The 16,097-nt window shown below is 37.7% G+C and overlaps 1 long non-coding RNA gene across 1 annotated transcript; it reads right to left on the bottom strand.

Moving 5' to 3' along the window:
* Positions 1 to 13,240: 13,240 nt before the first annotated feature.
* LOC113047602 (uncharacterized) lies at positions 13,241 to 14,863 on the bottom strand. Its single transcript, XR_003276314.1, has 3 exons — positions 14,766 to 14,863; positions 13,952 to 13,969; positions 13,241 to 13,415 (listed from the first exon to the last, which is right to left on the bottom strand). It is a non-coding gene; the product is annotated as an uncharacterized LOC113047602 (long non-coding RNA).
* Between the last annotated feature and the right edge of the window lie 1,234 nt (positions 14,864 to 16,097).

Genomic DNA, 16,097 nt, shown 5'->3' with positions numbered 1-16,097 from the left:
CCATGTGTTACACATGGTTGGAAAGCTTGGAGACTACACTTTCAGAATCTGTGAATAACTCAAAATGCCCCAGAACCGACTTGTGTTTCTTTTTTCTGTGATTGGTTACAAATGTTTTCCTCACAAAAAAATAATTTCTTTTCCACTTAAGGAAGAAAGACATGAACATCCTGGATGGCACTTGGGTGAGTAAATGATCAGGACATTTTCTTTTTGAGGTGAGCTAATCCTTTAAGGTGAACAATAACTTTCTTGTAGAGCAAAAACAATCTCTGTTCCCTAAATGTGTGCGTTATAAAACAATCTGTGTTATAAAAAAAGCTATATAAATGAAGATGACTAGACTTGTAATGGCCCAAGGGCAGTATGGCCAAGAGGTTAAGACACCCCTAATAGTACATGCACACGACTGGGCAGCTAGGGTATTTTTATAGGTGGTTACTAGGGTACTTCCAAGCAGTTGCTAGGGTGTATAAGGTGATATTCATCGTCAACAAAGAAGCTTACCATTTCTGTCAGTCTTAGAGGATCTCTTCATTTTGGTCTTTATGTAAGTGTCAGGGCCTTGTGGGTGAAGAGAAGAGACAGCCAATGATAGCCAATGATATACACTATACAGATGCTTCTTAATAAATTACCATGTGTTCATTTATTTCAGTAAACTCAAATTGTGGAACTTGTGTATTAAACAAATTCAATGCATACAGACTGAAGTACTTTTAAGTGTTTGGTTCTTTTAATTGTGATGATTTTAGCTCACATTTTAACATAAGGTTATATTTTCATTTAGAATTTTTTTTACCTGCAATATGCTCTTTAAAGTAATTCAGTCTGTGTGCATTGAATTTATTTAATACAAGTTCCACAATTTGAGTTGAATTACTAAAATAAATGTACTTTTCCACCACATTCTAATTTACTGAGATGTACTTGTATATATACATAATGTTGTATATATCATTGTATATACACAGTCTGTGCAGTAGATGATCACACTACTTACCGTCTGAATCACAAGACTCCTCAGGATCAGGCTTCTTCTTCTGACCTCTGGATAACTCTGTAACAGAGAGAAATTAACATTAGGAGACATTTATTTTGAGTTACATCTGTATTGACTCTTTACAGTGCTCAGCGTAAATGACTACATCCCCTTTGAAAAGTAACATTTTAAACAATCTCAGTGAACACAAAAACTATTTCCAAAGTATTGACAAGGCAAGTTTTATATAACATCCGTTTAACTTATAACACAAAAGTCTTTAGATAACTGCAGTGAACTTGCATGCCTATTTTCTTCAACCCTTTTCATCAGAAAACGCTCCTGTCGACGACCTTTGAACTTCTTTAGATGACCTGGACGTCTCTGTGAGTTGTTTGGCTTTCCATCCTTTTTTTTTACATTTTTTGTACCACTTTTAAAAATTAGCTCAGCTCACAAGTAAATCTAAGGAAATGTAACAACTTATGGATGATGCTGCACATGTTGACACTGTTCGAACTAAATTGGACACTGAATACAAAGATTTGTATAAAGATTTCTGTCAGCCGAATCATGCTATTGAGGAATTTATACCTGATGAAGATTATGCAAAGTACCAGCATACATAGTTTGAACCAAGATCCTCCTCATGTGAAAGATTCATTACTGCAGTCAACAAGTGGATGAAACAGGTTGCAGAAAATGCTGAGCAAGCAATACAGTGCGATCAAGAAGTGAATCCCGAAGACAGCATTTCTTCTGTGTCAATGACTCCAAGTAAAAAACATAAGAAACATGGATCAGTAGGTATAAGATCTACAGCTTCTACAACTTCTTCTGCACGTATATCTGCTGAAGTAGAAAGAGCTGCACTACTTGTTAAACAGGCTGCATTGAAGAAGAAACAAGCTATTGAACGACAATAAGCTGAACTAAAAGCAAGAATTTGAGCTAGAAGTTGCTCTTGCAGCATCAGATGCAAAGATTCAAGTTATTTAGCAGTATGAAAGCAATCTGTCTTTGTCAGTAGGTCACAAAGAAATAGACCTGGAGTCAGGTAGAATAAATGGCTCATGAAGATGAACCGAAACAGGAAAGTCTGCCTGATAATCTGTTTCAACCTCTATGGCCACAGTCAACTAATAACACCATCCAAAGAGAGCCTTTTTCAGGTACAGAGGAAGACGTAGTTGAAACGTTATGCAATGCCATGGAGTGGCAAGCCAATATCAGTGAGTGCTTATTGAAGCATCATCAAAATATCCATGCTTCCTTTAATTGACATACCCATTTTCAAAGGAGATCCTCTTGATTATAAGCTGTTCATTCGGGCCTTCAAACATGGAGTTGAAGATCGTACTGATGATGATAAGGACCGTTTGTACTTCATGGAACAGTACACAACTGGAAAGCCTAAGGAACTGATTTGTAGCTGTCTACATATGAACCCAGCTGAAGGCTATCTTAGGGTGCTTTCACTAGCACTTTTGGTGCACACCCGGGTTCAATTGATGTCAGAGTTTGGTTCGTTTGGATGATGTGAACGTTGTCTTCCGTACTCGGATGCGCACCCGCGAAGCGTACCTGAGTCCGCTTAAAAACGGTAGACTGGGGTTCGCTTCATGTGAACTCTGGTACGGTTTGCTGCTTATGTGAACGCAATTGTACCAAATCGCGGATGTGAACCGCTTTTAATGACAAATTATTTGATGAAAATGTGTGTGTTTCACTCACTCACTGATGATCGTGACTGATGCGCTGCAAGCAGAGAGCTGTACAACTCATTTATGTTCGCCTTCAACGTTCTTTAGAGCATTTTCAGTATATTCGTAAGACAGACGCAAGTGCCGTTATGTACCGAAGCTTTATCAACAAAACGAACAGTTCAAAAACATAATACATAAAAGTGCAGAGAGTAAAGTTCTGCATTTGCCGCCTTCTCCTGTGCTGTCGTTACCAAGCAACGGGATAAACAGCTTGATGACGCAAGGGAACCGCGGTTCGGACTCAAATATTATAATATGAACACAGTCCTGCGGGGGCAGGGGGAGGAGGGAGCAACCGAACCTGGTTTCGGACCAGGCAAGTGAACCAAGTGTGAAAGCAGCCTTAAGGCAAAGGCAGCTTCTGAGAGAGCATTTTGGAAATTAGAATCAGATTGCAGTCGCATACATGAACAAAGCTCTACATTGGCCTTCTATCAAACCTGAAGATGGAGAAGAACTTCACTCCTTTTCATTGTTTCTGTCAGGATGCTGCAATGCGATGTCAGATATAAGTTACATGGAAGAGATGGATAATGCAGCAAATTTGAGAGCCATTGTGGTGAAACTTCCATACAAATTAAGAGAAAAATGGCGATCTGTTGCATGTGAAATTCAAGAAAAGCAAAAAAAGAGTGAAGTTCAAAGATTTGGTTCATTTCTTTAACAAGCAAGTAAAGATTTCTATTCATCCCGTGTTTGGAGACATAAAGGTTAGTTCAACAACTAAAGGACAAGCTAAGTTACATGCAGAAGCAAGTGCTTACAAAGGTCTGTAATAAAAAGGGTCTTCACGACTAGTGCTGTACCAAAAGACAGAAAGGTTGAAGATGAGAGACTTTCAGTTCAGAGATCACAACATAACCATTCAGCCAGCCAGAAGAAATCATCTCTTTTTTGTAAAGGGCTGCATCACAACCTGGAGCTCTGTAAAAGTTTGAGAAGTAAGACACATTAGGAGAAAATTGACTTTTTGTGAAGCAAGGGCTTGTGTTTTGGCTGTTTAAAGCATGGTTCCATGAGTAAACAATGCAAAGAAAGACTAAGCTGCTGTGAATGTTCTTTGCCTCATTCAACCATACTGCATATGAAACCAAAGGAAACTGCACGTCTTCAGGAAGATAAAATGGATAACTGTGATAGACAGTCTGTTACAAGTGCATTAGTCTATGCAGAAAAGGACAACAGTGGAGTCACAGATTCCTGTACTTTGTCAATTGTTCCTGTACAGGTAAAAACTATGAAAGGTACTCATCTGGTCAAAACTTACGCTTTTCTCGACCCAGGGAGTTCCGACACTTTCTGTACAGAAGCTTTGATGTCTGAACTAAATGTGAATGGAAGAAAGACCGATTTACTTCTGAGAACAATGGGGAATGAAAATTAAGTCAAAACTCACATTGTTTCTGGGCTGGAGATTAGCAGTTTAGATGGTGATGAATTCATTCAACTTCCTGATGCTTTCACACAGAGAACAATTCCAGTTCACAAGGGCAACATTCCACAGCAAATGGATCTGTACAGATGGCCATATCTTAAAGGTTTGTCTCCCTAGCATCGAATCAGAAATCGGATTGCTAATAGGAGCTAATGTGCCTAAAGTCATGGAGCCTTGGCAAGTTATTAGTAGTAAAGACAATGGACCTTTTGCTGTAAGAACCAAGTTGGGCTGGACAGTTAATGGACCCCTCAGGAACAGTAACAATGTCACAAGAAAAGGAAGGCATCTTCAAGTGTCTGTGAATCGCATATCAGTAGCCAAATTAGAAGACTTTTGGCAACAGCAATTCAAACAGGATTTTCCTGAAACAGAAAGGGGTGATCAAGTGGAAATGTCCAAGGAAGACCACAAATTTATGAAAATGATGTCTGAGTCAGCTAAACTTGTAGATGGTCATTACAGCTTATGTCTGCCTTTGAAGAACAAGGATATTCAGATGCCGAATAATCGTGTGGTGGCTGAACAACGGGCTCTGAATTTGAAAGGAAAATTAATCAGAAATCCTGAGTTCCACGCAGAGTATACGTGTTTCTTGAACAGTCTCATTCGAAATGACTATGCTGTTAGGCTGACAGAAGACAATTGCAAGCAGACAGATGGCAAGATATAGTACATACCTCATCATGGGGTGCACCATCCCGTCAAACAAAAGCTGAGAGTTGTTTTCGATTGTGGGGCATCTTATCAAGGGGTGTCATTGAACCAACAAATTCTACAAGGCCCTAACCTCACAAGTAATCTCATTGGTGTTGTTGCAAGATTCAGACAGGAAAGTATTTCTATTATGGCAGATGTGGAAGCTATGTTCCACTAGGTTCGCGTCCAGGAAGAAAATTCAAAGTTCCTGTGGTGGCCTCACGGGAGATTATAATGGAGACTTGGTGGAACCCAAAATGGCTGTTCACTTTTTTGGCGCTACTTCTTCGCCCACTAAGACACATGCCATAGAGCTGTATCATGGTTTACTGGTTAAGTGGACAAGCAACAGTCGTGCTGTTTTATCAGCTATCCCTGAGAATGAATGGGCTGATGTAGTGAAAAGCTTGGATCTTGACCAAGAAACATTGCGGATGGAAGGAGCATTGGGCATCCATTCAATTCAAAATAGTCATTAAAAACAATTAAAGATTGTTCACTCACTCGAAGAGGACTGCTCTCGATTGTCAGTTCTATCTATGACCCATTGGGCTGTCTTGCACCTGTAGTTTTACCAGCAAAGATAATCCTGCTGGACTTATACAGGCTGAAGATAAGATGGGATGATGATCTTGTTGGACAAACCGGCAGATTCGGCAGTGTGATTGGTCAGATTGCCTTTCAATCAAACTTGCAGTGAAGGGTGAATTTAAAGATAAAATGGACAAACTACGACCTGCTTACCTGGCGACTGGCGTAACTCTGTTGCTTTTAAATGTGCTATATAAATATAGATTGACTTGACGTGAAAGGAAACTTTTCTTGGTTTAAAGACTTTTTTTGTTAAAATATTCTAAAGAAATTGAAAAATAGTCACATTTAGTTGTAAATTGAGAACTGTTTATTCTCAATGATTGTTCTTTGCAATTGTATGGCTTCACATGTTTCATTCAGAGCTTGTTAATCCTGAATATAACTTTGCTAATAAAATACAAATATTGAAAGAAATCTTCATAATCATTTTTAATATGGCAATACTGTCAAACAGATATTCTAACTATAAACAAAAAGCATAGTACCCAATTTTGGTTAAAATGTTCATTAAAAGTTCATGTATTTGCACAGCAGGATAATTAGTTACCAAAAAAGTATGTTAAGAATCGTTTTGGGAATCGGATCGTTACTCTCGGAATCGGATCGGATCATTAAGTGCCTTAAGATTCCCACCCCTACTACTTACCATCTGAATCACAAGACTCCTCAGGATCAGGCTTCTTCTTCTGACCTCTGGATAACTCTGTAACAGAGAGAAATTAACATTAGGAGACATTTACTTTGAGTTACATCTGTATTTAAAAAACCTTTTAATGTCAGCTTAAAAAAGCAGTCAGTTATCACAGCTAACACTTTTTACTTCCTGAACAACCTTGTAACAAACAAGCTTACCATTTCTAACGGCTGATCCCTTTGCTTTAGTGCCTGTGTGTGTGCCAGGACCTTGTGTGTGAAGAGAAGAGACCGACAATTATATATACACAAACTAATTCATAACCTACTGTACACTGCATGCCAGAAAGTCTGTGCAGTAGATGATCACACTACTTACCATCTGAATCACAAGACTCCTCAGGATCAGGCTTCTTCTTCTGACCTCTGGATAACTCTGTAACAGAGAGAAATTAACATTAGGAGACATTTATTTTGAGTTACATCTGTATTGACTCTTTACAGTGCTCAGCGTAAATGACTACATCCCCTTTGAAAAGTAACATTTTAAAGAGCCACACAGATGTGAAATCAAAAATGACCTGTATTACAGTGTATGATGTAGCTGTCCATCTGTGTAAACAATGTGCAAAGTAATTAAACCAAAAAGTACACAATTTATAAAGTTATTTGCTTCTAAAGTAAGGAGTCGACTCTGAATCGCTGAAATGAGTCGTTATAGATTTCAAATCTTTTGCCCATCTCTATGTACGTCACTAGGACACTTTGCATAATAATCTCCGCCTACCGTCTTGACCTGTCTGCGCTGATCGTCATGTACAAACACGTCATTAAAATGAAGTGTAACAAGTGCTGCCGAACAGATATTCTGTGATAAAGTAATCCATATGTTAGTAGCTTCATCCTGAAAAACTTAAAGCACTGTTTATTTCATTAGTATTTGTGTTCTGTTGTATTTTTTATTGGTTTTGTTTGTAATTTGTTTCTTTTTTCTTATTGTGGAAACGCTGTCATGCAAGTAATTTTATATTGACATGTTTTGGTCTTCAGTTACACAACGGAAAATTCGCTGGATCTAATTAAGCTTTTAAACAGTTATTTACGTCGGTTATTATAGTATCTTTACTCACTGTACTGTAAAGCACTGTGACGCACCACTATTGACCTTAGAACTTTATAAATGACTGCTCCTTTCAAAGCATTAACCTGATAAAAGGGTACATTTTAACTTGAACCTAACCGCTCCTATAATGACTTTCTTACCATCTTCTTCTTGCTCAGACGTCTCCACCATAACATGGTCTGAAGTGCAGCCTTGTTTACGTTTCTCAGACAAAGCGACTGTAATGAAAACATAGAAGAGAAAGGTTTTATATAGTACAAGTCACATTTTCTTTCCAAATTACCAGTTAGTGTATATTGTTACAACTTTCCAGTGTTAGATGCTCACCCTCTAGTCCCAAGTCAATCTCGTCTAGAGATTTTCCTTTATAAACTGTTGTTCCACATTCAATGGCCATGAGCAATTTGCTCATTTTAGCAAGTTGAAGCGTGTTCTCAGTTAGGCGATAGTATTCTCGATGAATACGGATGTCATGTCCCATAAATTTTGCAACCTGATCCATTTCATGGTCCTTCAAGTTCATTATTTGACAGAGGGTTGCGATGTGTTTTCTCAGTTGGGTAGAGGTCAAGGTCTCAGGATGTTTTGCATTAAATTCATTTGCAAATTTTCTTAAGCAGTCTGAGCCTCTTATGTGGCAGTCTGAATTTTGTCTTGCAAAGACATATTTGTTTGTCTCAGAAATGTTATTTTCTTGAGTCCTGTGCTCAATCAGGAAGTCAAGTGATCTTGTCATCTCTCTGGTGAGAAGCACTGGTACTTTTCTGCCTCTTTTGCCTCTTATAACAACTCTAGTGAAGTCCTTACTCAGGTCCTTTTCTAATTTTGAAAGGCACTGCATAACATCCTCATTAAGTGTATCTGTATTTTTGCTCTCATAAGTCTGAAGTAGCATTTTAGCTGCCTCGCCTTGGCGCCTTCGGTTAAAAAGTATGATTTGGGAAAGAAGAGTTTCACTTAGCATGCTGTACGCTTTAGGATCAGGACCCTGTATCAGTTTCTCTCTGGCATTTTCTTCAGTGGACTTCAAATATTTTTGAAGTGTAATTATGTCTTCAGTTAGAGGAATCATTTCTTTCTTGTTCCATTTGTTTTCCTCTAGGTTTGTCCTAGCACGGTGTGAGACATAGTGGTTCCACTCTGAACTCACTAAACCCAGAAAACTCCTGACTCTGTTCGCAGCAACCTCATTTTCTGCTTTTACATAATTGCCTATAAGTATATCACCAACTGTCTTAAGAGAGTGTCCGAGTTTTACACCGAGAGATGGTCGATCATAGTGGTACTTTGAGTTGGTGTAACCAGATGCCTTTTTTGCTGCATCAACAGCCAACTTAAACATTGGTGGAATTAAGATATCAGTAAGATTTTTCACCTTTGGTTTCAGAGACTTTGCAGCAATCACAAATCTCCCCAGTTCTCTCATTTTTTGACTAACATAGCCATCTTTAGATGGATCGCTCCCATGCTTCTCCAATAATCTGTCACCGTACTCACAAATAAGTTCGTCCGATTTTACCTCAAGAGACACCTCGTCATGCATCATCCTGCCAATGATTTTACAACATCTTTGTGATGTATTTACTTTCATAGGGATGAGACGGGAAGCTGCAGCTTGGACTCTTTTTCTTTTGCGGGAGTTTTCCCGAGGGAGATCATTTCGTGTTTTGCATGAAAGCTCATGTTTCCAAAGCTCACGTTTTCTGAAAAAAACGTAACAATAATTGCAGGGCAAGTATTCATGAGGGTTTACTTCTTCAGAAGGTTGTCTATAAGTCACTAATTCACCTTTTCCGGTCTGCAACACGTTAACATTATGGTTGTAGTCACCTTTATATCGAAGCTGATCTAACAACAGACGGCGTTTCTTAGATTTTTTGGGGAAGCATATTGCTTTAGCAACATCCTCTTCCTTGTGGTGCTTTCGCTCTAAATGGCGTGCTATTTTACTTTGGGGTTTTTTACAATAAATACAGAAATGTTTCTTGTCCCATATCCTTCTATCTCCTTTCTGGCATTTTTTTACTGTTATTTTTGTAATACCCTTTTCTTTCTCATCATTTCCTTCATCTGTTGCATGTTCCAGATCATCACCAGAGTCAACGTCGCGCTCATCTTGAGGAAAACTAGTGTTGATCATGTTTACTTCAATTTCTCTGTCTTTTGGAAAATCTGGACCTTCATGGCTCCAGTCTTCACTGTCCGAGGAGGGTGGTGTAGGTATGTATTCACTTCCATCATCCCCGTCTGACTCTGATTCATCAGTGCTACTGAGACTCTGTCAAAACAAACAGTGTGCAATTGTTTTAGTTTGGAACATCTAATCCAATCAGTTGGAAACTTCAGGCCAGTTCCAGTCTTATCTTTCTGCAATACTGAAGAATTGTAGGAACTACAGATCTCTAGCACACAACCCACTACTTTTAATGGATAGGCCGCCCAAGTCATCAGTTGATACAATGAAATAATGAACAAAACACCTTTGTTTTATTGTTAATTTTATCTCTCTAAAAATGTCATGTTGACTTAAATGTTGTTTTAAAAGGGAACATGAACTGACTTTTTAAAAAATTTTGTATTGTTGTCTGAGGTCCACTTGTCTTGGTTTTTACATAAAAAAAAAATCATGAAAATAGGCTGATTGAAAAAAAAAAATTGGGGGGCTCTAAATTTCCAAGATCATGTTCTCTGCAGTCATGTTGGGAATGACTATACTATAGATTTAAGGCAAGTAGGGTTGTAATGATATACCGGTATGACGATCTACCGCGATATAAACATGTACGATTATCACACCGTGTACATATGCTTATCTACGGTATTGAGAGAAAATAACAAACACAGAATCTCACCTGCACCTAGGCAACAACGTTCCACCTAAGGGGCCGTTCACATATCGTGCCTAAAAACGCGTGGAAAACGTTAGACAAGCTGCTTTCTGATTTTCTTCCCAAAGCCTTCGGGCACTAGCACTCTTGAGGCGTCTGCCGTTGCTAAGTAACCATGACCTGATCTCTCTATGAAGACACGGAAATTTCAGCAGTGGATAAATTAATTTGCAGCACTAAAAATTGCTTGCAGTAGCTCTGCTACTAGATTTATTTAAAAATGGCAATCCACATACAGCTATGATCAGCTGTTCCTTCATCTTGGCTGAGCTTTCAACATTGTTACGGAAAAGGTGAGGTAGCTACATGACCTGTAGTGTGCTTGCTGAAAAGTTGTGGTGATGTGGTGCGGACGCGCCTTGAAAAAATTAGTGCGTCACGACCACGTCGCTTCCATTATGTGCGCGCATACCATACGCTTACATTTGAAATAACGAACTTGAGCGCAAAAGACGAGATATATGAACGGCCCCTAACTGTTCCCTTGCTTCACCCACACGTACAGCGGAGACAACATCAGAGACAGAGGCCGTTATCTCTAATGCCGATCCCACGTCAAAATATGAGTTAAATACTAGCATGCAAATACTTTTTATATAGAAAAGACGAATGGTTATTTGTCCTTGAAGGTAGACACAGTTTGCAAAAACTGTGGTCAGAGAGCGGCTGCAAAACGAGGAAATGTTTACCTATTCTGGGGTGCGTTTCACAAAACCATAGTTGCTAACTAAGTTTGCAACTTTGTTGGTTGCAATGCAATTTCCCATTGCCAACCAACTAAGTTCCTAACAGGTTAGCAACTATGGTTTTGGGAAACGCACCCCTGATCATCATCATCCTGTGCAGATACAGCTATGTCCCATTTTATAATTTAAGGTTAATGCATTATGATTTCTGCAATGCGGAGTGAAGCACAGAATCCAGTCATTACAATGAATTTACAGTAGCTAGCTAATTATTATTTTATTTCATTATTAATGATAAATATAAGTTATTAAACTAATAAATAATCATTGGTAAAATTTCTTGTTTTTGATTAATGAAATTTGAATAAAAACATGCTTTCAAATAATTGTAGATAAGAGATTGATCGATTAAGGCTGATAAAAGTTAATTGATGTGGGCTACGTGCGGCTCATGCGCAGAACACGTGCGAGCGGCTGTGAGTTACGTTTACCGTATCATCATCATTCATTCACAGTGTACTAATTAAGCTTTTAATGGGATTTAAACTTTAGAAGTACATTAAAATAGAAACAACACAAAAGTTCTTGAACATGAAAAGCAATAGAAATGTAGTAACTGAGTCATTTCATCAGATAACTGCACGCTGCGGGACACAGGACAGAGAGGCTATTCATTCCTAAAACTTGTTAATTTGTTCCTATGACTTATTAATTTGTGGCAATTGTCCATGTTTCGTTAATTTTGTTCCCTAAATAACCCATGATTTAACTGAAATAAGGGAACTAATTAATAAATCTAACAAATTATTAATTCATGAAATCTTTAATTTCCCTTCACCACACACAGCAAGAGATGTGATTAAAAAAGAAAGATAATAAAATAAACCTGCGAAATTAGAAGATTTAAGAAAAGAAACCGGTAAACCAGAACAAATTAAGCCACATTAATGAAGTCTATATCTCGAATGGCATCCAGAGGCATGGACATCTAACAATTTCCTAACCCTGTGTTTTTATTTTTTTATGTTTTTCGATCGCGCCGGAGCCTGGAGCACATATATATTGTAGTGATTCAAACTTACATAGCAGTCTGTTCATTATCAAAATAAAATAAATTTTTAAAGTTTACACTGGTCAGTTTAAATGGACCGTAGTATTCTGGTTCACCCTGCTGCTGTTATGCCAATAACATTTTTGCTCATATGAAGAGGATCATCTTTTCTGTTTATGTGAAAATGTGTAAGTAGTTTACATTATAAATAATGTAATTTAACATTCAAATACATTGCAAATATGGAAACATTTGGATTTGTGCCGAATGAGACATGAGCAGTAATCTCCAAATAAATCTAGTCAAAGCTGCGCTCGCTCGTCCTCGTCTACACGCACACACTGTCATGACCTAATGCACTGTATGCTTGATTTTTTAAAACAAATAGGCTAGGCCTACCGGAACGCAAAAATTCTAAATCTGACATTCTCTAGAAGAGAATCCAGCAGGATCAAATTAATGTGAGCAACAGTGTTATGCTGCAGAAGCGCCGATGGATGCGGTTCACTTAATGCATAGCGCAGTCACACGCACGCCACCATTACATTTGGGATCATTTTATTGTAAATGGCATATTGTCAGCTGAAAACATTGCAGTTGTGTTTTAAAATACAACAACGAGCACCACAAAACCATTTAAAGTGCGCGTTCAGCGGTCTCGGTGCGGGATAGGAAACAGTCAACAAAGTAAATTGATCTCAAATGTATGGCGCTCTCTCTTAATTTCATAAAATAAGAATAATCACATCTATTCATTTTATAATCCTTCTACTAGCATTTTATTCAGATAAAACCCCATTAATTCAAGTGAGAAAGCGTTTTGTGAGTGTGGCTTTTGCACGTCCTGTCATGGCCGTGACTGCTGCCTGCAATAGATCAATTTGCAGCATTATGGTTAATGATTAATAAATTGTTCATTTAAATGTCAATCGATTTTGCATCCCTACTTTTCAAACATTTGTTCCACCCCCCCCCCCCTCCACCCAAAAAAAACTGTTTTGATTGTTTCCCAGATAGCAAACAGTCATTGAAACTATGCTGAATCAACATCCCGTTGTCAACATTAAGTCATTGAATCAACATCGAACTCTGATGTTGATTCAACATCATTTGCACCCTGATTTAATATTGAAACAATGTTGAAATTCTGTCCATAGATCAACGGAATTTCAATGCTATTTCAATTATCAGGAATATTGAAACAATGTTGAAATTTCAACTGAACCAAGGATCAACGTGATTTCAATGGAATTTCAATCGTTTTAAAATGTTAATTTTAAATGTAATGCCATAAATTAAATAACCTGCTTTATCTACAGCCAGGATGTTAAAAATTAATAGAACATTTAAAATCTTGTATAAAACACAGAACACACCACACTATTTAAAATCAAATTTATGTTTATTAGCCTCTCTACTCTTTATTTACACTTCATTGTCATCTGATGCCTGCATAAGTTGTCGTCCAGTCCCTCCTGCCCGGTCTGGCGAATAGCGCAACCACTTTTGGGTGAAAATTGGGTGATGGTAGCTGTCCCCATCTGCTGAGTAAGAGCATCTAAAACAGAAGATAAAATCACAATGCAAAACAAATATAGCATTTAAGTTAAACAGAACATATATTTGAACAAATTCAGTAGCCTAGGCCTATGATTTTTCAATGATCGGATAAGGCAATAAGTCCTCGTGTTGTAGGCTAGATCATATTTCCCCTATATTCAAAGCACTTTTCAAAACTGCCTGTTCATGGATGTATTCGAATTAAAGGGAGGCAAAAAGGATTAGCTTGCAGTGACCTCTTTCATAAGGAAAATGTATGAGGCCAATTGACTCAACAATGTTTATGTTTATTATTTCATTGGTTCAGAAGTAGTTGTTAACTCCACAAATTTAATATAAATAACTGGATACTAATTAAATAGTTAATGTAGATTAGAGTTACCATAGACAAAAGATGTTTTGACAAAATAATCATAGACAAAAACCGTTGCATTCAGTTTTTGATGAGGTTTTGGGCTGGAAAACCAATTGCAAGTGGTGCAAGTTGTTTGCAGAAATAAAATAAAATGAAATCAAAAATGTTGTTTTGCTTACTTGGTGTGCAATAGTGATCTGTAAAAGAACAGAAAAGACAAAAATCTCTGTTAAAAACAGCAATTAAAATTCACAATCATACAGTGTGACTGTACTTTATACATATGTACTCAGGTAACCAATCTGTTATTAAAAAAATTTAAAAAAAGAATATAAACAACATAATATACAAATTAAATATACAGTGGTTTATTCTTTTCAGCTACAGTTGATGTAATAGTAGCATTCAAGAAATAAATGTAAAATATAAAAAACGAAATACATTTTAATGTAGGCCTATAAAATATACAATTCTCATTAAAGCTAATGAATTACGCCCCATTAACTGGACTCCCCCGGCCTCTCAGATCACCATACATGTTAAAGGGATTTGAATGCTAAAATATTTTATTTTTTTATGCTGCACTTTCTTCCTATAGTGAATATCAAGCTACAATATATCTGTTTGTCAGCTCAAATGTTTCAGTGGTAGAACTTTTGCCTGGCGTGTCAGAGGTCCGGGTTTGGGTATTAAAATGAAGTACAATAGTTGTGCAAGTACAATGCTGTATCACTTGCGACGCAAACATCCAAAAGCAAATGAAAGCCGATGAGTACAACTGATGAGTAGTTTACACTTTAGATTAGGGGGTGCAGAAAGCTTTGTAAATTATTTATAATGTTTATTGAGATAATAGTACAATGTTGACATTTCAATGGTTTATAAGTGATTAATAATATATTAACTAGTAACTATTAACCCTTAAGGATTTTGTTTGATTCAGTTGTTTACTGAAGGCCCTGACTGAAACCCCAGGGTACTCAGGGTACTCACTGTCTGACAGCAGGTTCACTCAGACTCTGCTCATCATCACTGAAGAGTCCAGGAACAAAACAAGCAATCTGACACAGAGACAACAATATTTACTCTGCAGTTCCAGGTTCATTAGAAGGAAACAAGATAAAGCAGAGGTAAAATGCAGATAAAAGACAGAATAATATATATAACAACAATAATAACATATGTAATATACAAATTCTACTACTAATAATATAATCTTAAAATAACAGAATCTATATTTTTAATTTTAGGATGAGTGTGACTTACGTTTTGATGTCAGGGACTTCTTAAATTTGGTGAAATATATTCTGAAAAAGGCATATTAATGTATTTCATGAGCTTCTTTTCATGAGTTCACCTGTATTTCTAAGTCAGTATCTCCCGTCAGCAACATTTCTGAAGGGAGATACTGACTTAGAAATACAGATTTACTGAAGAAGCTCATGAAATACATTAATATGCCTTTTTCAGAATATATTTCACCAATTTTCTTTTCAAAAATCTTGGAGTTTCACTTTGTTCTGTATAGTTTCTTTCTGTCCTCCTGAAATCACAGAACAATTTGTATTAATATCTGTTTATCATGAAATATCAAAACTCATGTGAACTTGTTTTCAGCCGATTAACGTTACACTCTCAGTGTAAGTGACGTCATCGATTCAGTAAATCGTAAGTTATGACTATAACTATGGATCTATGAGACCGAACGATGACCGTCACCACGGTCTTACCTTGAATGACGCCATTCCTCCGCCTATCCTCGAGACCAAATATCAACAATGTCAGGTGACTGACCTTAGGGGTTGGCTATATAACATCCAGGTGAACCAACCACTTCCTCTTGCCTGGAACGCCCCAGTTCATCCCGAGTGACAAGGGATGGTGACGGTCATCGTTCGGTCTCATAGATCCATAGTTATAGTCATAACTTACGATCTATTTCGACCTCACTCAGACCGTCACCACGGTCTTACCTTGGATGACTTATACCCCCAGGGTCACGAGGGACTAGCATGTTTTCCTTCCCCTGTTTATTTAGCCGCAGATAAAACCGCAGACCCAAAAGGATTTGGCTTTGCCACATTAATCCTATAAAACCTCGTAAACGTGCACAAGCTGCTCCAAGAGGCTGCGGCACAGATGTCCGATAGTGCTACCCCCTTCAGTGCCGCCCAGGAAGTGGCCATGCTCCTGGTAGAGTGAGCAACCAGACCACCAGGGATAGGTAGATTTTGGCTGACATAAGCTTGTGAAATGGTATCCACTATCCAATGAGATAACCGTTGCTTAGACACAGGTTTGCCTGCACACTTTTTGTCAAAACAT

This window comes from Carassius auratus, chromosome 28 (assembly GCF_003368295.1).
Source record: "Carassius auratus strain Wakin chromosome 28, ASM336829v1, whole genome shotgun sequence".
Taxonomy (NCBI): Eukaryota; Metazoa; Chordata; class Actinopteri; order Cypriniformes; family Cyprinidae; genus Carassius; species Carassius auratus.
The sequence above is the reverse complement of the archived record's forward strand: the minus strand, read 5'-3'. Positions and strand labels throughout refer to the sequence as shown.